The 27,328-nt window shown below is 34.9% G+C and overlaps 1 protein-coding gene across 4 annotated transcripts in view; it reads left to right on the top strand.

Moving 5' to 3' along the window:
• The window catches only part of TAOK3 (TAO kinase 3), a 182,109-nt gene that overhangs the window by 73,700 nt on the left and 81,081 nt on the right, over window positions 1–27,328 (top strand). For 3 of the 4 annotated variants that reach the window (XM_082355888.1, XM_082355885.1, XM_082355887.1), the window contains exons 2-3: window positions 17,297–17,400; window positions 21,902–21,965. The gene's annotated coding sequence lies outside the window, so the exon portion shown is untranslated. The remainder of the gene's footprint in view (window positions 1–17,296; window positions 17,401–21,901; window positions 21,966–27,328) is intronic. The other variant, XM_082355886.1, reaches the window with a different exon arrangement.

The raw sequence follows: 27,328 nt of genomic DNA, 5'->3' as shown, positions 1-27,328 counted from the left end.
CTCCATTTTTCCAGTTTGCTCTGACCAAAAACCTTGGATTTATCCTAAATTACTCTTTTTCTCTTACACTCTCAATCCAATCCATCAGCAAATCCTTTATCTGTCATACAACAACATGGATGAATCTCCAAGTCATAATACGACTGAGTGACAAAAAGCCAGATACAAGAGAATATATACAGTATACACTGTATAATTAAATTTATATGAAATCCTAGAAAATGTAAACTAATCTATAGTGCCAGAGAGCAGATCCATTGTTTGCTTGGGTGGCTAGAGCTGGAGGGAGAGACCTTACTGCAAAGGTGCAAAAGGAAATTCTTGAAGATTGGAAATGTTTCCTTGATTGTGGTAATGGTTTCACAAGCATATACATCTAACAAAACTTATCAGATTGTACATTTTCTGTGGCTACAGTTTATTACATAAATTATACCTCAACGAAATGTGCACGCGCACACACACACATAAAATCAATTCTCACCACCTCCATTGCTGTCTCTCTGGTTCAAGCCACCATCATATCTTACCTGGATTATAACTCACCCTTTGCTCGCTCTGTTCCAGCCACATAGTCCTCCCTCACACTTCTCCCTTAGGGCCTTTGCACTAGCTGTTCCCTCTGACTAGAAAACTCTTCCCCCAGGTATTGGCACCTCCCTTACCTCCTTCCAAATTTGAGAAGGGTCAACTATCATCACCTTCTCAATGAGGTATATCCTCATCACCCTGTTTAAAACTGTGGCTTTGACCGCATACCCCTGGCATTCTTGATCCCCATCCTGCTCTGTTTTCTTGTTCCAAAGTTCTCATCATTCTTTTAATATACTAATTTACTTTATCATGTTTATTGTTAAATGTCTGTTTCTCGCCACTAAAATTTAAGCTCCACCGAATAGGAAGCTTTGTTGTGTTTCCCCAGGTGCTTAGACTGACACATAGTAGGCACTAAATGAATATTTGTTAAATGAATTAGGTATTAAGTTGAAACTGCAACTCAAGTCAGCCTGTCTAAATTCACATATTTAAAAATCACACCATGCTGCTAAAGAGCAGAAGAAGAGAAAGATCACTTCTGTATGGATGAAAAGATCGAGGAACAACTTACTTTCCACTCGAAGAAACAAATATGTTCACAATAAACTGTTAATACAATATCAGATATAGATGATACATGTTATAATAAAACTACAAATAAAGTGCCATAGTAACTTTGAACTTTGTCAGAGTAAAGAAAAGAGGTGAAATTTAACTGGGTCTTAAAGGAGCAGTAGGATTTTGACTTCTAAAGAAGTGAAAAGATTTTCCAAGCTAAGTAAAAGACGCAAGCAGTGTTGAGACTGTGAAAGTATCCTGAACATTTAAAGAATAACTAGGAATCTACTAAACCTGGATTGGACCCATATCTTAGCAGCCTTGAGTACCTTTCTGTGGAGTTTGGATGACTCTATCAAAGATATTTGAATAGTAAAGTGATACTATTATAGCTCTCTATGTTAGGAAGATGACATTTCAGGCCATGTATGGGAGAGGTTAGAAGCAAGAAGATTTATTTAGGAGGTGATTGAATTTACAATAGGTATCATTATTTGCCTGTGTGGCTCTTCTCTCCCTCTACATTTTGAACAGCTAAAGGATAAAACTTTGCTATGTATTGCTGACATTCTTATGAATATTAAGTTCAGTTCCTTTTATTCTTTTTCTACCCCTCAAAGTTAATTTAAGAACTTGGAGATATGCCAGGTCAGTTGTTATTAAGACTGTTTACTTTTTTAAAGCATTTTAATATTGGTATTCTGTGTTTACTTATATGTTATGTAGAATAGATGTAGATTCATACACTTTTGAAAACAGCAGTTCCTGTGAGAGAGAATTGCCGAAACAGTGTAAGGCAACTTTCCACAGGAGTAAACTGCTCTAACATGTATTCTGTCAGCATTTATGCATGCTTGCCCTTCTGCCAGTGGCAAAGCAAAATTAAAAGTGACTAAGAATGCTGAGTTATTCTTTCAACATTAGAAATTAGGCAAAAGTTTCAAGGTTTAAATACTAATTTTCTAGGTTATTAAGGCATCTCTGAAAGTCCCAGGATAGGATTACCTCCTGCACAGAAGATTTTGGAATACTTAGGCTTCCCTTGTGTTGAATTGGCACACTCCTTTTCACTGAACAGAAATTTTCAATAATGACATTTTTTTTTTTGACATTGCCTTTTTTTTTAAAGCACAAAGTAAAAAGAAAGTGTTAGACAGAAGGACTTAATCTTCTGGTTTGGCCTTGGGTGGAGCAAATCAAAATGATTAAGTGGTTAGTATTCAGGAATATTGTAGGCTAGATGGAATCCTTTATAATTTATCGGGTCATTAATTTCTGAAATCTTTTCATACAGTGATTTAACTGAAAAGTGTACCATAGTGGTTAAGAGAATGGGCTTGAGGTTGGACAGTCTAGATTTGAATCCCAGCTCTACCATACACTAGCTCTGTGAAGTTGGGTCTCAGATTTTTAACCTGTAAAATGAGATCTATAATAGTAAGTCTGTCATAGTAGTGTGTTACGGTTTAAATGAGGTGATGTACAGTGCCCGGCACATAGTGAGCATTGAATAAATATTGTATGGTCAGGACAATGTTGATTACATTAAACTAGGCCCTGCTAATGAAAGTAACTCTTACTTCTTTCTGTCTTATAATAATCTAAAATAAATTCTTGTTGACTTTCTGTTTTCTATTACATTTGTGCTAAGATTAGTTCATTTATCAAAAGCAATAATGAATGAATGTTCTAAAAAAGCTCAAAGACTGAATGAAGTCCTCTAAACCAATATAAGTGAAATTTTGGTCTGTTGACTGAAGGCAGGCCTAAGTAACTGGTTCTGAACTACTTAATGCAAAGATGCCATGTATTATGACTGTCCATGTGGAAGAAATATTGTATAACAGGATTAAATTTTTGTTTAATATGTAATATAGATTTTATTTCACTTTTTAAAAAATAATACATGTAGACCAGCTCCCAGGGGGTTTCTTGATGTTTAAATAGTGTGATATCAAATGCCAGTTCTTTAAGACACCCATTAAAAATAGATAGGTTCTTGGACAAATAGGTTGAGAGTGCTGATAATTCTGAAATTATTGACATTTGGGTACCAGGTAGTTCAATAAAATACATAGTAAATTTTCAGGGACTTCCCTGGCTGTCGAGGGGTTAAGACTTCACCTTCCAATGCCAGGGGTACCGGTTTGATCCCTGGTCAGGGAGCTAAGATCCCACATGCCTTGCAGCCAAAATACCAAGACATAAAACAGAAGCAATATTGTAACAAATTCAGTAAAGACTTTAAAAAAAATGATATCACTTTAAAAAAATACATAGTAAATTTTCAAAATAAAATGTCGAGTTCATTTTTAAGTAAAGCAACCTGTAGAAATAGTAATTCAAAACACATGAAGGAGTGATGGTTACCATTTGTTTAACAAAAATATTTGCCATAATATTCCTTAAAATCATAAATGCCTTAGTGTATTTGGTATGTGAATTAGTATAATTCAACAACGTATACCAGCCATATGCAGTGTAACAACCAGTTTGTTAGGCCCTCGTGGTAGAAATATGATCCTGTTCCCCTAGCAGTGTATGGTCCTAATGGAGAAACATTTACCTAAGACAACCTAAATCCGTGTTTATACCCAGTATATGAGAAATGTTTACAGCGCCCTTCTGTGGGAACATAAAGGAAAAAACCCACCCCAGCTTGGGGGAGAGTCAGGACAGTTTCCCTGAAGAGGTGCTGTCTAAGCAGATTCTTGAACAAATTTTAGTTATCTAGGGAGAAGGAGAAGAAAGAGGTTGCCAACAGATGCTTGTCCATATCCCAGGGAAGTAGTTTGAGATAGCTGGGTGTCTAGTGTGAGGTCCTGGAGTTACTAAGGACAGGGTTCAAGAGCAGACAAGGAGGAATTCCCTGGTGGCACAGTGGTTAAGAATCTGCCTGCCAATGCAGGGGACATGGGCTCGAGCCCAGGTCCGGGCAGATCCTACATGCTGCAGAGCAACTAAGCCCATGCACCACAACTACTGAGCCTGCCTGCCACAACTACTGAAGCCCACGCGCCTAGAGCCCATGATCCGCAGCAAGAGAAGCCACCACAATGAGAAGCCCACGCACTGCACCAAAGAGTAGCCCCTGCTTGCCGCAACTAGAGAAAGCCCGTGCACAGCAGTGAAGACCCAACGCAGCCAAAAATAAATTAATTAATTAATTAAAAAAAAAAAAAAGAGCAGACAGGGAACAGATCACAGAGGATTGTATTTGCCCTGTGTCTACAAGGAGCTTGGATTTTATATCCTATACATGATGGGATTAAAGGGTTTTAAGCTGGAGAGTGGCATGGTCAGATTTTACTTTCAGGTTGATGATGCTGGCGGTAGGGTCGGGAATGGATTCCATTCATAGACAGCTTTAAAGAGTTTTTTAAATCTAGTGGTATGTAGAGAACTGATAGGGTTCATTCAGTTTCTAAATTTCAAGTACATCACTCAAGTATGAAGAAATTGCTTTAAATACCTGAACAAGAAAGTACTTGTAATCACTTATAACTTGCGGAATTTATACATTTGAGGTTCATATTCAGAGCAGTATTGTTGAAAGATCAAATAAATGTAGAGAGCTTTTGGAAACAGATTTTAAGTCAAGATTTTACACTTAATCAAGTATATGTACTCTACCATATTTATGTTTTTTAAGTTATTGGGTAGAAACTAATGAAGTAATTGTAAACTTTGTCTTGTAGTTCAGAAAATAATATTTCTACCCAATTCTTTGAATTATCAAGATACATTTTTGAAAGGAAAAGGATTATCAAAGGATTAGTTTCTCTAGCTACCTGAAAACCATTTGAAAATTGTCCGAATCTTAGTCCAAAAATTAAGTAAGGGGGCTATCTTAGTCTGCTCAGGCTGCTATAACAAAGTACCGCAGACTGGGTGCCTAAACAATAGAAATTTATTTTCTCACAGTTCTAGAGTCTGAGAAGTCCAAGATCAAGGTGCCAACCACTTAAGTTTTCTGGTTAGGTCTCTCTTTCTGTTCACCTTCTGGAGTTGTGCTCACATGGCCTTTCCTCCTTACGTGGTGTGAGGTGTATGTTGGGGAGAGAGATCTTTTTCTCCTCCTCTTCTTATAAGACCATCAATCCTAGCTAATGTTCCCCATCCTTATGACTTCATTTAGCCTTAATTACCTCCCAAAGGCCCTATCTTCAACTATAGTCACAGGAGACATTAGAGTTTCAAAATATGAATTCTGGGGCGACACAATTCAGTTTATAGACGAGGCCAAGTAGGCCTTTTTCCGAAGAAGTAAATATAAATTTAAGAATACACAATTTAATTTTGACATTTTAGGGTCCCTAAATATGGGGTTTTAGGGTCCCTAAAGCTTAAGGAAAACTTTTATTTTCAGGGCAACAAAGCAGAGACAGGAGAGAAATAGTTCCAAACAAACAAAGAACTTGCTTATAGCTCTGGCATTTTAGAAAAATTGCATGCCAGATAATCCTTCATTAGCTGTAAGAAGGTTTATTTTCAAAGCTCTTATTTCTGCATGTTCTTTTATCTCCAGTGCCTGGCATTGTAATCCTGTAGCAGGGAGTCAAAAGTTATAAACACAGGACTCTCACAGTACCTTCATAAGTGGCAGGTAAAATTTGCAGAGGTTGAAGGTGTTTATATCTTGGGTTTTTCTTTTATTTGAATTTGGAACAATTAAAGTGAAGATTACTGGGAATTTCGGTTATATTGAACTCAGAGCAGTGTGTGTGTGTGTGTGTGTGTGTGTGTGTGTGTGTGTGTGTGTGTTCTGTTTCTGTTTTGTAGATAAGTTCATTTGTGTCATATTTTAGATTCCACATATAAGTGATATCATACATAATCATAGATTTTCAGAGTTGAATGGAACTTAGAGATTGTCTCAACTAGCCCTAAGACCAGGAAACTGAGGCTTTGAGAAATTAAATAACTTGATTAGGGACTTCCCTGGCAGTCCAGTGGTTAAGATTCTGTGCTTCCACTGCAGGGGGCACGAGTTCCTTCCCTGGTCAGGATCAAACCCGTGCCTTGTGGCACAGCCGAAATATACATATGTGTGTGTATGTATATATATCTTGATTAAAACTGAAAAGCTATTTAGGGACCAATATGGGATTAGGACCTAAGACTTCTGTCTTCCATTTAGAGTTCTTTCCACTATATGTATCATGATGCTTGCTACCCAACTGGCAAGTTTCTTTGATTAGGAATTCAATCTAGACTGTAATGATACCAAGTCATTACTACTAAACTACTTAGAAACTATTTGAGCCCATCTTAGATCCATTCCAAATATAAAATTCTGATTATAAAGAGAATGTAAAAAATATATAAAATATATAGGTTAACTTAGCAATTAAAAGTCAGTTGGTTCATTTTATTGCTGTAGTACACATATTTTCTTTTCTCAAAATACATTTCCAAGGACAGAAAGACAAGGGACTATATATATATAAAATTGACATGAAGCAAAAGCAAATATAAAAATTTGATTTTTTTTTTTTTGGCTACACTGCATGTCTTGTGGTATCTTAGTTCCCCGACCAGGGATTGAACCCAGGCCCTCAGCAGTGAAAGCACAGAGTCCTGACCACTGGACCACCAGGGAATCCCCTGAGTTTTATCTCTGATAGTATTCTTTTCACTATTCATCTCAATTTGTTAGACTCTGGGAAGTCATTTTAACCTTTTGATTATATATAAAATGGAGTGAATGCCTAATTATAGAAATATAATACTGTACTTAGTACTTATCTAGCATTCACTAAGAATTCAACTTTAAAATATTTCCCCAAAATTTTGTTCTCAGCCTTTTCCCTCTGCATATTTTGCCTAAGTTACCATAGTTCCTTCTTGAGTTCTTATCTACCTTATACAGATAATTCCAGATCTGAATCTTTGGCTCCATTGTTGCACCTGAACTTCAACCTCTGTTTCTTTCTACATGCTGTGTATTTGTACCTAGATGCCCATCTAGCACTTAAAAGTCATTTTGGCTGGAATACACTCACCATCTTTCTACTATTAGACTTGTTCCTTCTGCTGAATTCCCTATTTTTGTTTTTCTAGAACAGTTATCTTCTCTGTCACTTGATCTTAGAGCCTCAGAGCTAACTTTGACTCCCATGTCTTTTTCAGGCTATATAGCCCGTCAGTTGCTGGTTCTACGCCATGTTATTACTGTGTTATTCTTGCATCCAGAGGCATGGTACCTGCCTTCTGCTTTCAATTTTATTGCCAACATTCTAGAATAAGATTATCATGCTTTCTTGTTTGGTAGCCCTAACTTGACCTTCCTGCTCTAGTCTCCTATTCCAATTCATTCTTTTAAAAATATTTTTAGCTTACTTTTTCTGTTACAAAGTAATATGTATTCAATGGAGAAAATATATAAAATGCAGAAAGGTAAAAAGAAAACAAAATGCCTATATTCCCAATACCCAAAGATAATCACTATTAACATTTTGGTCTGTATTCTTCCAATTCTTTTTTTCTATGATGTGTGCATAATGTTTTTAAATAAAATGTTTCCATTCTAACCTGTATATTACTGCCAAACAAATAGAGTATTATTCTTTTTTTTTAATATAAATTTATTTATTTTCATTTTTGGCTGCATTGGGTCTTCGTTGCTGCACGCAGGCTTTCTCTAATTGCGGTGAGGGGGACTACTCTTCGTTGCGGTGCGGGAGCTTCTCATTGTCATGGCTTCTCTTGTTGCAGAGCACGGGCTCTAGGCGCGTGGGCTTCAATAGATGTGGCACGCGGGCTCAGTAGTTGTGGCTTGTGGGCTCTAGAGCGTAGGCTCAGTAGTTGTGGTGCATGGGCTTAGTTGCTCCGTGGCATGTGGGATCTTCCCGGACCAGGGCTCGAACCCGCGTCCCCTGAATTGGCAGGCGGATTCTTAACCACTGCGCCACCAGGGAAGCCCCTAGAGTATTATTCTTGAAGCCTGATTCTAATATTAAATGATTTCATCATTTACAGTTTAAAAACTTAAAATCCTTTGCATGGTATTCAAACTCCTGGATAATCTAGACCCATTAGACTCGTCCAGCTTTGTTTCCAAAGGATCCCATCCCAGATCTGCAGAACAACCACTTAAGTTACTTGCCATTACATGCTGCAAACTCCAATCATTTGCTCACACCATTTCCTATAAAATTTCTCCCTGTTCTTTACAGAGCAATCCAAATGCTGTTTCTACCATGAAGCCATCAATCACCTGCCCATTCCCACCCCCCAACTCCTTAGAGAGTTAGAAGTTCTCTCTCCCTCTTTGGAACTTCTGTAGTACTTGCAACATGCACTGGTTCTAGATAATTAGTTTCTGGTGAACACATATCAGTATTATATATTTTTCAACACCTAGCATGATGTCTTAAGCACAGCAGGTATCCAGTAAGTGTTGAATGAGTAAATGAATGAATGAATAGTTGAACACTGCTTCAGGGTCATTATACCTTTTATTAAACTCATGAGAAGAGTAATATTTTGTAGATGTAGAAAAAGCTTAAACAAATAGAACTTACTCAGGTTAGAGGGAATTAAGTAAGGAGACAGAATGAGAAACTGGAATGCTGCAGTTTGTCTCTTATCCTCCGAGCTATGATATGGCTCTTAATCATTAATTAGTAAATATATACAGTATATATATAATATATAGTATGGGTTGCCCATCACTTGAACATTATCCTATTTTGGATACAGGAGGGAGGCAATGGTCCTCCTTCTTCTATGGATACGGAAGAAGCACAAGTAGAATATTCATTTCTTGGTTGCCTGGCAGCTGGCCTATGGACATGTGATTTTGGTCAATCAGATGCTCCCACCCAGGACTTTGAATCTTGAGAGCTTAGGGCACAACAGAGACAATTTGTGGCAGTCTAGGAGAACAGAAACAAGTGGCAGTGGCATCAGCAGACAATTACTGTGGCATGATCTTGATTATGGCTTTGCCCTTCTAGGATCCTGTCCATTTTCTAAGCTTTCTGGTTTGTTCTGTGAGACAGCCTATTCTGATGGGTGTTTTCTAACAGCATCAAGGTTTTAACTGAATTCTGACACTGTCTGCCTGGAGATAGCATCAGATCCCACAGGGCAAGGGCACAGTCTCACAGGCTGCCCGCAGCCGCTCCCCCACCCCAAACTTCAGATGCTTGTTGCAAGTCCAAGTTGTTACCTGTGCTTCTGACCAACCAGCTGTAGATCAGAGGTTCCTACAAGCCTTCCTCGAATTTGTGGAGGGGGTTTTGCTAGAGTGGCTCACAGAGCTCAGAGACACATTTACTTACATTTACCTGTTTATTATAAAGGATATTATAAAGGATACAGATAAACAACCAGATGAAGAGGTACATAGGGTGAGGTCTGGAAGGGTCCCAAGCACCGGAGCTTCTGTCCCCATGAAGACAGAACTAGGGTGTGCCACCCTCAGGGCATGTGGATGGTTCACCAACCCACAAGCTCTCCAGACCCCATCCTTTTAGGGTTTTATGGAAGCTTCATTATGTAGGCATGACTAATTAAATCTTTGGTCCCTGGTGATTGAACTCTACATCCTGAGGTCAGGGGTTGGGGCTGAAAATTCCAGCCATTTAATCAGGTTTGGTTCCTCTGGTTACCAACACCTATCCTCAGGGGCTTTCTAAAAGTCACCATGTAAACTCAGGTGTGGTTGGTAGGGAGTTGTCATGAATAACAAAAGACACTCCTTTCACCTTTATTGCTCTTAGAAAATTCTAAGGGTTTTAGGACGTCTGTACCAGATGAAGACCAAATATATATTTCTTACTATAAGTCACAGTATCAGACCTATAAATAAGTTTCTTTTCTAAGTTAGCCAGAGTTGGTTTCTGTCATTTGCAACCAAAAACCCTGACAGAGGCTGTTATCTTTAGTACTTACAGTAGAGCAGCAGCATACATGCATTTCAACTAACTCCCACAAGGCTAGATGCAATGCTATAGTAATGGGGCTGCCAATGCCAAAAGGCAAAGGAGTGATAGCTGTTCAGTGGAATCACTGTGGGAAATGCCAAATTATTCTCTGCAACTTTTCAAATAACTGCATGTTATATGGATTTTTTTTCAAGTAAGAATTACGTTCACATCTAGCAAACCTTTTTTCCGTACCTACTACGTACCTGGCATATGTTATCTCATTTAATGCTCACAGCATTCTATTACTTTCTATTAAGAGAAATTATAGAGGCTTGATAGAAAACAGAATGGAGTAAACTCTGCAGATAAGAAGGCTCTCTTTAGAATTCTTCAGAATTCCTCATTTATACTGGTTATCTTGAAGAGAGAATGATTTGAACATCCAGATTTCTGCAGATCAAGGAATCTATCAGAAAACTTGAAGTTTTTGTTTTTACTAACCTCTAACTGAAATTTAGCATTTCCTGTAATTTACAAATGTTGGCAACAAGCCACACAAGTATTAGCAATATCTGAGATTTTTGTCACCAATCACCAAAAGAAATCCCAGATATTTTATAACACATTACAGTTACAGAAATCTCAAAATATTAAGTTCACCACTCTTTGAAATTATTGGGGTTATTAGACTTCCTACTAACTCTCATTACTAAATGAATTAATAAAGAAGCACATAGGGAATTCCCTGGAGGTCCAGTGGTTAGGGCTTAGCGCTTTCACTGCCCAGCGTCCTGGTTGGATCCCTCGTCAGGGAACTAGGATCCCACAAGACACGCGGCACAGCAAAGAAAGGAAAAAAATGGCACATATATATCACAAATCTGTTTTTTAATATTTTGGTAACTATTTCAGTATGATTGGTTTCCTTTCCTTTGTAATTCTAAGTGGTTAATTTTTTTCATTTAAAGCATTATTCTGAGGGACTTCCCTGGTGGTCCAGTAGTTAAGACTCCACACTTCCACTGCAGAGGGCAGGGGTTAGATCCGTAGTCAGGGAACTAAGATCCCGCATGCCGCGTGTTGCAGCCAAAAATAAACAAATAAATAAAACATTATTCTGAGAAGGTGTCATAGGCTGTGTACTGCCTGTGATCAATGTCACAAAAAAGGTTAAGAATTCCTTTTATAGGTAGACTTTCTTCCTTTAGACTAACTCAGTGGTGCGTGAGAATTACTTTAAAGGCTTGTATAAACAAAACCGTGTATAGTGGGATTTTCAAGGATAATTTGAACTGTATGCAGTTTTGGCCTTAAGTGTCCACCTTTGTGCCCAACCACCTTAGGTAAGATATGACTCCATTCTAGAGTGTTTTCAAGTAAATTCACAGACTCCTAGGAATTTGAAGACATGAAAATAGGTCAAGAATTCTCCATGAGATTTTTAAATGTTATATTTTCATTTTGATGATTGTCTCCTAAATAATAAGCTATAGTGGATCATCTGGATGACTGCCTTATGACCAAAGAGTTCGGTGGCTTATCCCGACCACTGACGCTACTTTATCTTATTTTTCTTTATGATATTTATTAGTACCTGACATATCAATATTTATGTGTCTCTCTCCACTAGAATATAAGTTCTATGAGAGTAGGAAAGAACTTAAAGCCTTGTTCAGTACTAGACACATATTAAGCACTTAATAAGTATTTGCTGAATGAATGAACACATGAATAAATGAATGACTAAAAATAATTTAAGAAAATGTTAGGAATCTGTGAGAATTTTTCTATAAGGGATCTGAATATTAATCAAGTTTGAGGAACCCTGTATTAAAGAGTAAATTATTATTGTGTATTACAAATATTATAATTTTCATACCACACATATGATTAAGTTGTGCAAAATGAAGACTTCAAAAGACCAGTTAAATCTATTAGAATAGTTCAGAATTTATGTAGACATAGACACCATTTTTGTACTGGTCTTAATTTTAAGACCCGTGTAAAGTACCGTTTTCCCCAAAATGAATGCATAATTGATTTCAAGTTGCTAACCACATACAAAACTATCAGAGAGAACAAAAACTTTCAGTGTTAAATTTAAGAAATCCAAAGGAGCTCTCCCATTTGTCTCTCTAACCTAAACATCTTTTTTTAAGGGAGGGAGAAACTAATACTCTTTAAGAAACCAAAAAAATTGATATTTTTACTTTTTAAGCACACATAGTCTTAAATGGCGACCCAAAAGTAGTCTACAAGTTATCGTTATTATGATAATCAGTGTCCCAGATACTTCTGCATTATTTGCTTAAGTAGAAATTAGATGATCACAGAGGTCCCTTTCCAGTTCTCAGATTCTGTCGTGATGGGCTATGTGATCATTTGGCATAAGAAACACCTGTCATCTAGTTTTACTTTCACAGTGAAAGTACCATAAAAATGGTTTCTTACCTCAGAATAATAGTTAGGTATTAGTGGCAGACAGTGGTAACAACTGTCCAAAATAAGTTTTCTGTTTATTTCTTTAAAGATAGTTTTCTTTAAGTCTGTATTGGGAGGTTGTATTATATGAACAGGGGAGGGAAAACACCAGACTGGTCCTGACTTTGAAAAGGTCCAATCACCTATTTCTACTCTGTTTTTCACTGCTGTAACATGAAGATTTTGCCTGCCTCTGTATACCTTCTTGGAGCAAGATAATGAATGCAATAATAGGAATTTACACAGGCACATTTACTGTGAATCTTACATTTCAGAGCCCCTTATTTACACCAGCCCCTTCTAAGGCCCTATACCTATTCTTGTGTGGAAATTTTGTAAAATTTTTATTCTTAAAGAGATCCCCAGATTTGTCGATGCTTCAGTCTCCATAAGAACTGAACCCACCACTATATATTCAAGTATTATTTGGAGAAATAAAGACAGAGAAGTTCAATCTTATTAAATTAAACTTCTCTTATTAACCTCCAAAATATAGCAAAATAGGAAACTTTTTGGTGTTCTGAAGTCTGACTTAGGCAGCTTGATTCAGAAAAAAGTTTTCTGAAGTGAGAAATTAGAAGGAGTTTTAATTTGGGATAACAGTACTGCATAAGTATGATTTGACACTTAACTTTTCTGAGATTGAGTTAAAAAAAAAAAGAATTGATATGTCTGATCTTTATAATTCTTTCCAATGTGAAACATTCTTTTTTTAATTTTTTTAATTGAAGTATAGTTAATTTACAATGTTGTGTTAATTTCTGCTGTACAGAAAAGTGATTCAGTTATACATATATATACATTCTTTTTCATATTCTTTTCCATTATGGCTTATCACAGGTTATTGAATGTAGTTCCCTGTGCTATATGGTAGGATTTTGTTGTTTATCCATTCTAAGTATAATAGTTTGTATCTGCTAATCCCAAACTCCCAATCCATCCCTTCCCCACTCCCCATCCCACTTGGCAACCACAAGTCTGTTCTCTATGTTTGTGAGTCTGTTTCTGTTTCGTAGATAAGTTCATTTGTGTCATATTTTAGATTCCACATATAAGTGATAACCTATATGAAACATTCTTAATCTTACTCCCTTTCTTAATGCTAAAATATTGTGGATTTTCAATCTAGTTGGCTCCAAGTTTATTGTTGCAGAAGTGTGACTACAACGTTGAAAGGCAACTAAGATCTTCACTGAATCATCTTTCTTGAAAGTTTCTGAGAAAAGGAAAAATATTTATATTTCTACTCTCTATCAAGTGTATATTAAGTTAGAATGTCTGTGAAAAATAATTTACTTGACTATCATTCTTGGAGGATTTCCATTTCTTAGAATAAAGCATGAAGAAAATTATTTCAGTTTCACATCTCTGATGCAATCTTTGCATCTAAGCTAGCTGGATTGTTCAGTTGGCCCAAGAGCCTAAGACCTGAAATTCTACATTCTTGGCACAGTTCTGAGTTCTCACTATAAATGTAACACCTGAGGTTGCAGGAGGTCAAGGAAGAGGGAAAAAGTAATTTCATGCATATCACTTCATCTTCAGTTAATTCTTAAAATGCTGTCCTATTGGAAGGAAAAACGTCCTTGTTCAGCTTTTGAGGGAAGGATGAATTTAAAGATCATTTTTAGTGTTAAGATTTGGGTGGAAAAGGGAAGGAGATTTCAGCAGATTTTTATGGACTATGTGTTATATAAAGATGCCACAGGACCCAGCAATTTCACTCCTAGGAATATAGTTAATAGAAACTAAATGTATGTGTACACAAGTGATTATAACAGCATTATACATAATAGCCAAAAAGTGGAAACAACCCAAATATACATCAGCTTATAAGTGGATAAACAAAGTGTGGTATATCTATACAGTGGATTTCTATTCGTCAATAGAAAGAAATATTGATTCATGCTACAACATGGGTGAACCTTAAAAACATTATGCTAGGGAAAGAAGCCAGTCACAGAAAACCTCATATTATATGATTCCATTCAAATGAAATGTTCAGAACAGGGAAATCTATAGAGACAGATTAGTGGTTGCTAAGGAATGGAGGGATCAGGGTGGGAGGAGTTGATAGCTAAAGGAAATGGGACTTCTTTTTGTGGTGATGAAAATGTTGTAAAATTGACTGTGGTGATGCTTACACATACTTGAATATACTAAAAACCATTGTACACTTTAAATGGGTGAATCGTACGTGAATTGTATCTCAAAAAATTTTTTAAAGATGCCATGGAAATATAATGATTAATCAAAACTTAGATTTAGACGTGTATCCTCTGAAGAAGCACTTGTCATCCAGTTAGAGTACTAATATATATGAGTATTTAAAACTGAAGCAAAGGGAGAAAATGGTCGGTCTTATAGGAGGGGTGACATTTAGCTGGACTGTGAGAGTAGTTGGATATGGATATCTGGGTAGAGGTGTAGCATAAGCAAAGACAAAGGTATGAAAATGCAACTGTAGTAATTCATTTTTTCCTGATTATAGAGTTTAAGAATTTAGGTTGGGGTAGTGGTTTGAGGACAGCTTTGAATGTTAGTTAGGTCAAGTTAACCTTAATCCTGTAGGCAGTATGGGAACATGGAAGGATTTTGAGCAGAGCTGTGATATTATCTCAACTGTGCTTCAGGAAGGTGATTGTGATAATAGTGTTTTAAAGATGAATTACAGAAAATTTAGACGAGAGGCTGAAAGAGCAGAAAAAGAGGAAAGAGATAACAAATGCTAACAGAAAGGAAAAGTGAAGAACAGATAAAAAGAAATATTTGAAGCACACTTGTGATTTAGTTGAATGTTAAGGACAAGGAGAAGGGAAGAGTCAAAGTTATTGTGAGGTACATGTGAGACATTTAGGGGAGAAGCCAAACAGATAGTTGAAAGAATGGGACTGGGATTTAGACTGGAGGCCAGAACTGTCTAGTGACAAAGTGTTACTTGAAACTATTAAAGTGGACAGAAATTAGGATAGCAGCTTGCATCACACAGAGGGCTTTGGACAAATACCTGGAGGAACACACTGATTTAGAGCTCAGAGAGAAGAGGGGCTATAGGAGGAATAATGTGGAAAAACAGGAGAAGACAGTTTCATGGAATCCAAGAGACATTTATAAAAAAAGAAGGAAGGTGGTTAAATGGGACAAAACTGTGAACATCTTTTAGGTGTAATGGATAAACTTTAGGAATATGGTTTTCAGCTTCAATACCATGTGCAGTATTCTAGCAGGGGGGAAAATGATAAAATCAAGAAAGTTGAATTCCTAGGCGTCTTAGAGAGTTTATTTTAAAACATTTATAGAGCCATGCAACTGCAGATGGAGAGAGTACCCATTTTAAGAAAAATTATGTAAAAACGAATAAGTATTTAGAGAGAAGAAAAATACTAGGCATGTGTGTCCATAGCATTAGAAAAATATTTTCTAGGAGTGAGCACCTCCTGCATTTCGAACTAGTCAGGACATGAGGCTGTTAGTAAATGCCTTATTTAAAACTACTTTCTCAGAAATTTCGCAACTAGTGTTCATATAATAAGGAATGTTTTAGTTCCTTGAAGCTATAGTCAGACTAGATTAGCAGGACATACATGCAGACATTGTAGTTATTGATTGGTTGATGGTTAGGTAAAATGTGATGCTGAATTCAGGCAAGTTTTAGCTACCAGTTAATCTAAAACATTCCACAGCCATAGAATCAGAGGGAATAACAAAATAATGAAAAAGATTAGTTTGTAAGTATAGACGTGAGAAGAGATTGGGATATCCTCTACAGGAAAAATGTGAAAATGGAGGTCAGTGCCTTTTTTTTTAATGTATAGTTTTTTCCCTCTTGTAAGGATTTCATCTCCAAAGCTAGTCAAGCATCCAAAGATCATTTCAATATGCATAAATTTTAAATTGTTGTATTCTTTGACCCAGTAGTTCTACTTCTAGAAATCCATTCCAAAAAAGCCCTAAATGTTAAGTGCATAGATAATAAGCGCAAAGGTCTTCAAAACAATAATTTTTAGTAGTTCAACAAACAGAGGGTTGAATAACAGCCTTGGTTTCAAATTGTGGAGAAACTGTTGTGAATGAATTGTGGCTCTTCCATACGATAAACATTGAGCAGCCCTTAAATGATCTTTGTGAATAATGTTTGATAACATGGCAAAATACGTACAATCTAGAGTTAGATAAAAGAGGTTGACTGTGGAATTATATGTACAATGTGATTTCAGCTGTATAACAAAATAAATATGTGCTTCAAGAAGTAAATGTGTTCATGGAGAAAACTATCCCAGTTGCTAATGAAGTTTGTCCTAGGTAGGATTAAGGATTTTTTTTCATAATGGTGTATATTTCTTATATTTTCCACATTGAGCATGTACTTCTTTAATAGATAATAAAGAATTATCACTACCCCAAAATCTGAAAGATTGGTTATAGAGAGACCAGGAAAGGGAAGATAGATGAGTCAATATAAATCATCATGCTTATTGGAAAAGCAATTCAAAATATAAGCCTTACTGACAGAGAATCAGTCGCATCACCACATGCTGTCAGATTAGTCCTGTCTACTCATAGCCTCTATTGAGTTTCCTTGGACTCAAACAGACCAGTGGAAGCCTCAGTATAGATTCTGAAATCTAACGACACATTTGTTACCCTGATATTGTTTGTGAGACAGTAGCTTGTGTCTTTGTTGTGAAAATCCTACCTTTTACATTTGTCATCCACAAACTGATGAAGATAAAATTTTAACTTTGAATGTTACATTTGTAAATATTTAAAACTATCATGTTATCGATTATTGCTTCTTGAATTTTGCCCCTATAATTACGTATTTTATTCTTCTTTTTTCATAGGTGCACCATAAATACAAAAGACTGAAGTTATAAAAGAGAAAAAAAAAGATTGCTGCTAAAATGAGTCTGAGCAATACAGTATATTTTGTGCCGTACACGAAAAGGTATTGTCCATAAATCCATGATTTAGCTTTCTCCCATAAAATGGGAACAGATTGTGTTTTCTGGTTTTTCTATGAGGAATTTTTATTATGTTTGTGAGAAAAATTAAAAGGAATTAATAAAATTAGGATAAAATATTCTTTTATAAAAATTTTTTAGTTTCAAATTATTTCCTTATAGATTTTCGTTATTTTCAGTTATAGCTTAAAATATGGAGAATTGCCTGGCTAAAGTTATTTTATTCCTATTATCAAATTATTTTCTGGAAATACATATTACCATTTTCTGTTATAGTGATTTATAATTAGACTTTGAGATAAAATTTTTTCATATCACTTTTCCTCTAATTACAGAAGTAATAGGCTTTGCAGAACATTTAGAAAATAGAAATAAACAAAAAGAAGGAAATAAAAAATAACCTGAAATCCCAACACCTACTTCAGATAAAACACAAGTCTGCAAAGAAATCCAAATTTGTAGGTGAAAGAAACCTTGTTTCCCATCTTCACTGTTGCATCCCTCCTATGCTCTACCTTACACCCTGCCTCTTTTACTAAAATAAATCAAAATAAAACAAGTAGAAACTGCCTTGTAGAAACTCCCTGTAGAAGGATAATACTTGGTCAGAGAATGTTCCCATTTTATTCTTCCAGGAGTGTATAAAGGTGACTGTTTCCTTATGCCCTCACCAAAAAAATGTACCTTTTCTCTATTACTTTATCAATTTGGTGGGTGAAATGAGGTGTCTTACTATTTTACTTTTTATTTCTTTGATTATTAGTGAAATTATATATGTTTCATGTCATTAATAGACACTGCTTTTTTCTTTTTTAATTTCCTATTTGTGTCCTTTGAGTGTGTGGGTTGGTGTATGTATATGTATATGTTCACCTCTCTGATATTAAGAATAACTTCACTGGCACATATTTTGCAAGAACCATCCCCACTTTACTTGCCTTTCAATTTTGTTTATTGCAACTTTTTAAAGCAATAATTATTAATTGACATACAATAATCTGAACATATTTAAGTAACATAACATTTTAACGTGTGTGTGTATGTATCCATCATCATGATGAAGTTAGTAAACATATCCGTCACTCCCAAAAGCTTCTTCATATCCTTTTTCAATACCTCCCTAACCTCTTCTCTCCCCAGCCCTTTCCCTAGGCAACCACTGATATGCTATCACTCTAGGTTAATTTGCATTTTCCAGAACTGTATATAAATGAAATCATAAAGTATTGATATGTTCTCTTTTTTTGTTCTGGCTTATTTTACTCAGCATAATTATTTTGAGATTCATCCATGTTGTAGCATGTATCAATAGTTCATTTTATTTCTGAGTTGCATTCCGTTGTCTGCAAGTACCACAGATTGTTTATCCATTCATCTGTTGATGGATGTTTGGATTATTTCCAGTTTTGACTATTAAAAATAAAGCTGCCATTAACTTTTGTGTACAGTGCTTTGTATGGACGTTTGCTTTCATTTTGGTTGAATACCTAGGAGTGGAATGGCTATGTCATATGGTAGATGTATGTTTCACTTTTTAGGAAACTGCCAAATAGTTTTCCAAAGTGTTTGTACCATTTTTACATCCCACCAGCAGTGTCTGAGAGATCCAGTTACTTCAAATCCTTGCCAACACCTGGTATGGTCTGTCTTTTTAATGTCAGCCATTCTAATAGGTTTGTAGTAGTATCTCTTTGGGATCTTAATTTGTATCTCCCTAATGAATAGTGATGTTAAGCATCTTTTTTTTTTTGGTTTAGTTGCCATCCATTTATCTTTCTTGGTGAAGTGTGTGTTCTAATGTTTTTCTCATTTTTAAAATTGGGTTGTTCATGTTCTTTTAATTGAGTTTTGAGGATTCTTTATATTTTATGAATGCAAATCCATTGTGAGATATATGTTTTGCAGAGATCTTCTACTGTGGCTTATCTTTTCATTCTCTTAACAGGGTCTTTCAAAAAGAGTATGTTTTTATTCTAATTTAACCTTTTTTTCCTTTGTGGAGTGTGCTTTGGTTTTTAAATCTAAGAAATTCTTGCCTAACCCAAGGTCACAAAGATTTTCTCTTGTGTTTTCTTCACAGTTTTTTTAGTTGTATGTTTTACATTTAGTTCTATAATCCATTTGGAGTTAATTTTTGTGTATGGTGTCAATATGAATCAAAGATATACATATGCAGTTGTTATGGCACCATTAGTGGAAGATGTTCTCCACTGAATTGCCTTTGTGCCTTTATCAAAATTCAGTTGTCCATAAATGTGTGGGTCTATTTCTGTACTTCCTGTTTTGTTGCATTGATTTATTTGTGTGTATATATATACACACAAATATATATATACACATACACACACATACACACCAGTATCACAGCGTCTTGATAACTGTAATCTTATGATAAATCTTGCAATCAGGTTATGTTAGCCCTCCAATTTTGTCTTCCTTTTTCAAAGTCGTTTTGGTTGTTTTAGATCCATTGCATTTTCATATGAATTTGAGAATCAGCTTCTCAATTTCTCTTTCTAAAAAATACTCAATATTGAGTCTTCTGACCTATAACCACAGTATAACTTTTCATTATGTCTTTACTTCCTTTCATTATTATTTTGTAGTTTTCAGTGTACAAGTCTTACAGATCCTTTGTCAGATTTATCCCTAAGTATTTCATTTTTTTGATGCTATTATAAGTGATATTTAAAAGTTTAGATATCCATTTGTTCATGTATAGAAATATAATTGAGCTTTATATATTGATCTTGTATTCTGCAACTTTGATAAACTCACATATTAGTTCCATTGAATTTTCTACACAGGTGATTATGTTGTTTGTCAGTAAAAGTCTAACTTATTCCTTTCCAATCTTGCTACTTTTTACTTCTTTTTTCTTACCTTGTTGCACTTATAGAACATCCAGCACAATGTTGAATAGAAGTGTTGAGAGCAGACGTCCTTGCCTTGTTCCTGACCGTAGGAGGAAAGCAGTTGGTCTTTCACCATTATATTTGACACTAGCTGTAAATGTTTCATAGATTTCCTTTATTAGGTTGGGGATGTTACCTTATATTCCTAGTTGGCTCAAGAGTTTTTATCAGGAATGAATTTCGGATTTTGTCATATGCTTTTTCTGTATCTTTAGAGATGATCATTTGGCTTTTTATCAATTTGTTGATATGGTGAATTACATTGATTTTTGAGTTGTTAAACCAACCTTGCATTCCTGTAATAAATTCCACCTAGTCATGATGTATTATTTATTTTATATATTACTGAACTATATTTGCTATAATTTTGTTGTGAATATTTGTATCTGTAGTCTTAAAGAATTTTACTCTGTTGCTTTCTTTCTTGTAATGTTTTTGTCTGGCTTTGGTGTCAGGGTAATACAAGCCTCATAGAATTAATCCTAGAAAGTATGTCTCCTTTTCCATTTTCTGAAAGAGATGTGTAAAATTAATATTGTATCTTTCTTAGATGTTCCGTTGAATTCACCAATTAAGCCATTTGATTCTGGAGTTTTCTTTGTGGGAAGATTTTAAATTACAAATTCAATTACTTTAATAGATACAGAGGTATTGAGGGTATCTGTTTCTTCTGGCGTAAACTTTGTTGATTTGTGTCTTTCAGAGAATTTATCCACTTCATCTAAGTTGTTGAATAATAATTGCATAATGTTGTACAATTTGCATAGTATAATACTCCCTGATTATCCTTCTGATATCTATAGAATCTGTAGTGATGTTATCCCTCTCATTCCTGATACGGGTAATTATGTCTTCTGATTTTTTTTTCCTGATCAGTCTGGCAAGGTTTATAAATTTGATTACTTTTATCAGAGAACCAGCTTTGCTTTCATTGATTTTTTTGTTTGTTTATGTTTTTTTCTATTTCATTGATTTCTGCTTTAATCTTTATTATTTTCTTTCTCTCCTTACTTTGGGTTTAATTTGCTCTTTTTTTCCTAGTTTTTAAAAAAATAGTGGAATCTGAGGTCATTGATTGAGACCTTCTTTTCCAAAACAGGAGTTTATTGCTATAGATTTCCATATGAGTACTGCTTTAGTGGTATCCCACAAATTTTGACGTCTTCTGCTTTCATTTTAATTAAGATAAAAGTATTTTCTAGTTTCTCTTTTGATTTATTTTTTGACCCATGGATTACTTTTTATTGTGTTATTTAGTTTCCATGTATTTGGGGATTTTTTTCATATTATCTGTCTGCTGTTGATTTTCTAATTTAACTCCATTGTGTTCAGAGAATATACTTAGTATAACGTAAGTCCTTTTAATTTATTGAGTCTTGTTTTATGGCCCAGAATATGGTCTATCTTGGTAAACATTTTGTGTGCACCTGAAAAGAATATGTATTGTGATGTTTCTGGGTCGAAACATCAATGTTACTAATCATATTTCAATGTCAATAATCAAATTGGTTGATAGTGTTGTTCAAGTCTTCTATATCCTTACTGATTTTCTGTCTATTTGTTCTATCAGTTATTGAGGAAAGGATATTGAACTCTCCAACTACAATTGTGGATTTGTCTATTTCTCCTTGCAGGTAAATCAATTTTTAATCATGTATTTTGAAACTTTTTTTATTAGGTGTATAAGCATTTCGGATTGTTATATTCTCTTGATAAATTGATCCAATCTTTTTATCATTATGAAATAATCTTTGTAATATCTTTGCATTGAAATCCACGTTACCTGATATTAATATAGCTGGCCCAGCTTTCTTTTGATTAGTGTTATGTCTTTTTCCATCCTTTTAGCCTACTTGTGTCTTTTTATTTAAAGCGTGTATATAGACACATGTGTACACATGTATGCATATATGTATTTATATTTGGATACACATTTATGTATTAATCCGCTGTCTATACTCAAGTGATAGTATACCTTTTTGTATATAGTATGATAACTTTACAACACTGTGCTTCGATTTCTATCCTTCCCAACTTCGTGTTCTCATACGTTTTACTTCTACATGTTATAAACTCACACTATATTGTTATTTTTGTTTAAACAGTGAATTATACTTTAAAGAAGTTTAAATAATGGGGGGAAATCTTACATATTTAACCAAATAGTTAACCATTTTCAGTGCTTTTTCAATGTTTTGTAAAGCTCTATTTCCATCTGGTATGATTTTTGCTTATGTCTAAAGGATTTCCTTTAGCATTTCCTATATGACCACCAGCATTTAGCTGCTGGTCAGGTCATGAATTCTTTCAGCTTTTGATGTCTAAAACCCTCTATTCTGCCTTCGTTTTTCAAAGGTCTTTTTACGGGACACAGAATTTTAGTTTGAACTTAGCACTTTAAAAATGTTTCTCTATTGTCTTCTCACTGGTATTATCTCCAGTGAAGAATCTGCTGTCATTGTTGTCCTTGTTCCTCTATATATAATGTGTTTTTTGTCTCTGGCTGCTTTCATGATTTTTGCTTTATCATGTTTTGAGCAATTTATTATGATATGTTTGGTGTAATTTTCCCCATTTTTCTTATTCTCATTCTTGTTCTTGAGCCCCATTGACCTTCTTGGATCTGTGGTTTATAATTTTCATCAGAATGGTAAGTTTTTTTCACTATTATTTCTTCAAATATTTTCTCTGCCTCAACATCTCTCTCTTCTCTTCAGGGACTCCAATTAGATATATACTAGTCCATTTGAAATTGTTCCACAGCTCACTGATGCTCTTTTTTTTTGGTTGTTTATTATTTTGTTATTTTTTTTCTCTGTGTGTTTCATTTTGGATAGTTTCTACTGTCATATCTTCAAGTTCATAAACCTTTTTTTCTGAAATCTCATCTGCTATTCATCCCATGCAGTGTATTTTTCATCTCAGACATTGTAGCTTTCACCTCTAGAGGTTCAGTTTGTGTCTCTTTATATCTTGACTATCTCTATGTGTTTGATATTTCCTCAATATTTCCTAACTTTTTAAATATATGGAATACAGATATAATAAGCGTTTTAATGCTCTTGTCTGCTAATCTAGCAACTATCATCTATATCAGTCCTGGATTGGTTCCAATTGATTTTTCTCATCATTATGTGTCATATTTTCCTGCTTCTTGGGATACTTGCTGATTTTTTTTTTTTAGACATTGTGAATTTTACCTTTTTGGATATTATATATTTTTTTTAATTCCTTTAAATATTTGTGAGCTTTATTCTGGGACACAGTTAAGCTACTTGGAATAATTTAATCCATAAAGATCCTGCTTTTAAATTTTGTTAGGCATCCAGAACAGCACTTAGTCTATGGTAATTTCCTGCTACTAAGATTAGACTCTTGTGAGTACTCTAAACAATTCCACATGAATTATGAGATTTGCTATTCAGGCTAGTGGTAACAGGCACTATTTACAGCTCTTCATGAGCCCTAGGTACTGTTTTCTTTAATTCTTTCATATAGGGTTTTTTCCCACCCTGCCTGGCCTGGCATAGTTTTCTCACATGCATAGATCAGTAGTCAGCTGAAGACTTGATGGGAACTCTGTGCTGATCTCCATATCTTCTTTCTGTGCTGTTCTCTTCTATTTAGTACTCTGCCCTGAGAACTCTAGCCATTTTGTTCACCCTGGACCCTCATCACTGGAGTGCCCCAGGCTTTAATTGGGTTTCCCCACCCCCTACTCTCTGTGCCATGGCCTGGAAACTCTCCCAGGACATTAAATTGGGACAGTTTTAGCTCTCCTTGTTTGCTGTTCCTCTGTCTGGGATCACTGTCCTTCTTTGCCTGATATCCATTGTGTTAAAATACCATAATTTCATGTTTTTCCAGTGTTTTAGTTGTTTCTGGTGGTAGATAATAAATCCAGTCCTGTTACTCCATCTTGGCTGGAAGCAGAAATCCATTCATTATATTTTTTAAGATAAATAAGTTGTGTATTGTCAAGCTTACTGATTTTAGTTTATGGTTTTTGCCTCTGATATCTTGCTCAATAACTAAATACTCATCTGTAAATTATTTTAGAAGTTTTTATGATCTCTCTTTTTTTTTACATTTTAATATTTATTTCTTTTGAAAAATCACTTTAGTCTATAGTATGACTTAGTAGTCTGTGTGTGTCCTCCAAATGGTTATCCATAGTACTTAGCTTTAATCACATTGAAGCCAAAATATTCAAGTTTAAAATACATCTTGGTGATTGAAAAGATTTTAGTTCTCATAAATTTGGTTCATAGATCTTCTTGTTTTTCCTAACGGACATTTTGTAATTTGCTTTTTTTTTTTTTTTGGCATGGTCTCAAACGGCATGTCTTTGATTTAATCCGTTGTTCCTCTTTTCTGTTCTCTAAGCAGTGAAGGCAATAGCACTTTTGAACTTTATGTACTTTGTTGCCTAACAAGTAACTAAATTTAAGTTACTTTTTCAATAGTATTGATATATTGACTTTATGCTTGATTATTGGCATTCATGGCTTGGCAGGATGACTACTCATGATTACAGATGCAGTGTTGTGGTGGAATTCTTTTTCATGTTTAAAACCTTCAGTGGCTACCCATTACCCTCAATATAAACTCCAAATTTCTTAGCATGGTTTAAAAGAATTATTGTGATTTTCCTTGGCTTATAAAGGAATTTAGTCTTTCCTGACACATAGTAGTGCTTAATAAATGTTAGCTGTTACTATTTCAGTATTAATTAGACCAAACTGCTTTTTGAAACAGATTTATTGAGATATAATTTTCTTGTTTTCTTTTTTAATTACATTTTATTCTACATGTGTCTCCAAGGAAATCAAAAAGAAATGCAATTAGTTTGTGATGTTGGGGGGAAAAAATCTTTGGTTTTACTTGCTCAACAAAAATATCTGAATCAATTATACTTTTATCAACTTTCCCTTCACATCCTAGCATTCTGTTTTGCCATCCACTGTGTATTTCTCACACATATCTATCTCAAAGTTATCTTGAGAGGGAGAGTAAAAACAAAAATCCAAATTCTAAAAGATAGCGCTTAATCAATGTTAAATCTATCCACAGTTATGTATATTAAACAGAATCATGTCTATTGCATCCTTATAAGCTTCTGAAAATAAGCATATTTATGCTAAGAAATGTCATTGTGATATACAAATAAAGTTTTCCAAAATTTAGATTATTGTAAACTAAAATTAAGCTAATTTGTGATTTAAATGACTATTTATTAGCTCCTTAGAAATCAGTGCTCATTGTTCTTTGCATTTGTCTAAGTACACTGTCAGGTGTAGAAACTTTTAAATACCACTAATGATGCTATAGGTACAACAGATCACACCTAAAGGAATATACTTCAAAAGCAGAATTATTTTTTCATAAAAAAGATAGCAGCTGAATCATAATATATTTTAACGCTAATGTTTTTCTCACCAAACTGTTCTCTCCAAATCTACATAGTACCAACCAAAAAAAAAAAAAAGAAAAATTATTTAGGCAGCTACATACTCCAAAGCACATTGCATGTCTTACCTCTATTGTCAGTCAGGTATCTGGGATAAAATATGTAGTCTCTACATAGACAAAGCTTTCACCATGAAAGTAAAGGAACATCCAGCTGGGCATGCTGGCTAAGTGACATTTTCCAGTTGCCTGTTGCAGTTGTCATTAACTAGAGAAAGTGTCTATGTAACTATTGGTCAGGAAGAATATATACTTCATCTTGCAGTCTTGTAGACTGTTTGATTAACCCATTAATGGGTGGATCAATTCAGAATAATCACCTTTATGCTTCTTTAGTCCCCTTTTGGAAATTTCTTCTTTTGAGGTTTTTTCCCCCTGCGTAACTGATAATTTACCTGTTCTTTTTCTTTTCTTCTCCTCAGAAATCTGTTGTTGGTATTTTGATTTTCTTATCTTTAATTCCCATTTGTTTTCAATTAGCTAGGACAAAAGTCATGGTTATTACCCCTCTCCATTTTATTTTTTTTAAGTTTTTTTTAAACTTTTAATTATATTGGCGTATAGTTGATTAACAATGCTATGATAGTTTCAGGTGTACAGCAAAGTGATTCAGTTATACTTGTTTCTATTCTTTTTCAAACTCTTTTCCCTTTTAGGTTGTTACATAATATTGAGCAGAGTTCCCCATGCTATACAGTAGGTCCTTGCTGGTTATCCGTTTTAAGTATAGCAGTGTGTACATGTCAATCCCAAACTCCCTAACTGTCCCTTCCCCCAACCATTCCCCCCCTGGTAACCATAAGTTCATTCTCTAAGTCTGTGAGTCTGTTTGTGTTTTGTAAGTAAGTTCATTTGTATCATTTATTTTTAGATTCCACTCTCTCTTTCTCTGACTTACTTCACTCAGTATGACAATCTCTAGGTCCGTCCATGTTGCTGCAAATGGCATTATTTAATTCTTTTTAATGGCTGAGTAATATTCCATTGTATATATGTGCCACATCTTCTTTATCCATTCCTCTGTCAATGGACATTTAAGTTGCTTCCATGCCTTGGCTGTTGTAAACAGTGCTGCAGTGAACATTGGGGTGCATGTATCCTTTTGGACCATGTTATTCTCTGGATATATGCCCAGGAGTGGGATTACAGGATCATATGGTAGCTCTATTTTTAGTTTTTTAAGGAACCTCCATACTGTTCTCTATAGTGGCTGTACCAATTTACATTCCCACCAACGGTGTAGGAGGGTTCCCTTCTCTCCACACCTTCTCCAGCATTTATTGTTTGTGGATTTTTTGATGATAACCATTTTGACTGGCTTGAGGTGATATCTCATTGTAGTTTTGATTTGTGTTTCAGATATAATTTTCATACCATACAATTCACCCATTTAAAGAGTACAACTGAAGAGTTTTTAGTATATGAACAGTTGTACAACCATCACCACAATGAATTCTAGGACATTTCACCACACTAAAAAGAAAGCCCATACCCTTTAGCTATCACCCCCAACTCTCCTTCACCTGCT

Source organism: Balaenoptera borealis, assembly GCF_965194805.1.
Source record: "Balaenoptera borealis genome assembly, chromosome: 14".
NCBI lineage: Eukaryota > Metazoa > Chordata > Mammalia > Artiodactyla > Balaenopteridae > Balaenoptera > Balaenoptera borealis.
The sequence above is the reverse complement of the archived record's forward strand: the minus strand, read 5'-3'. Positions and strand labels throughout refer to the sequence as shown.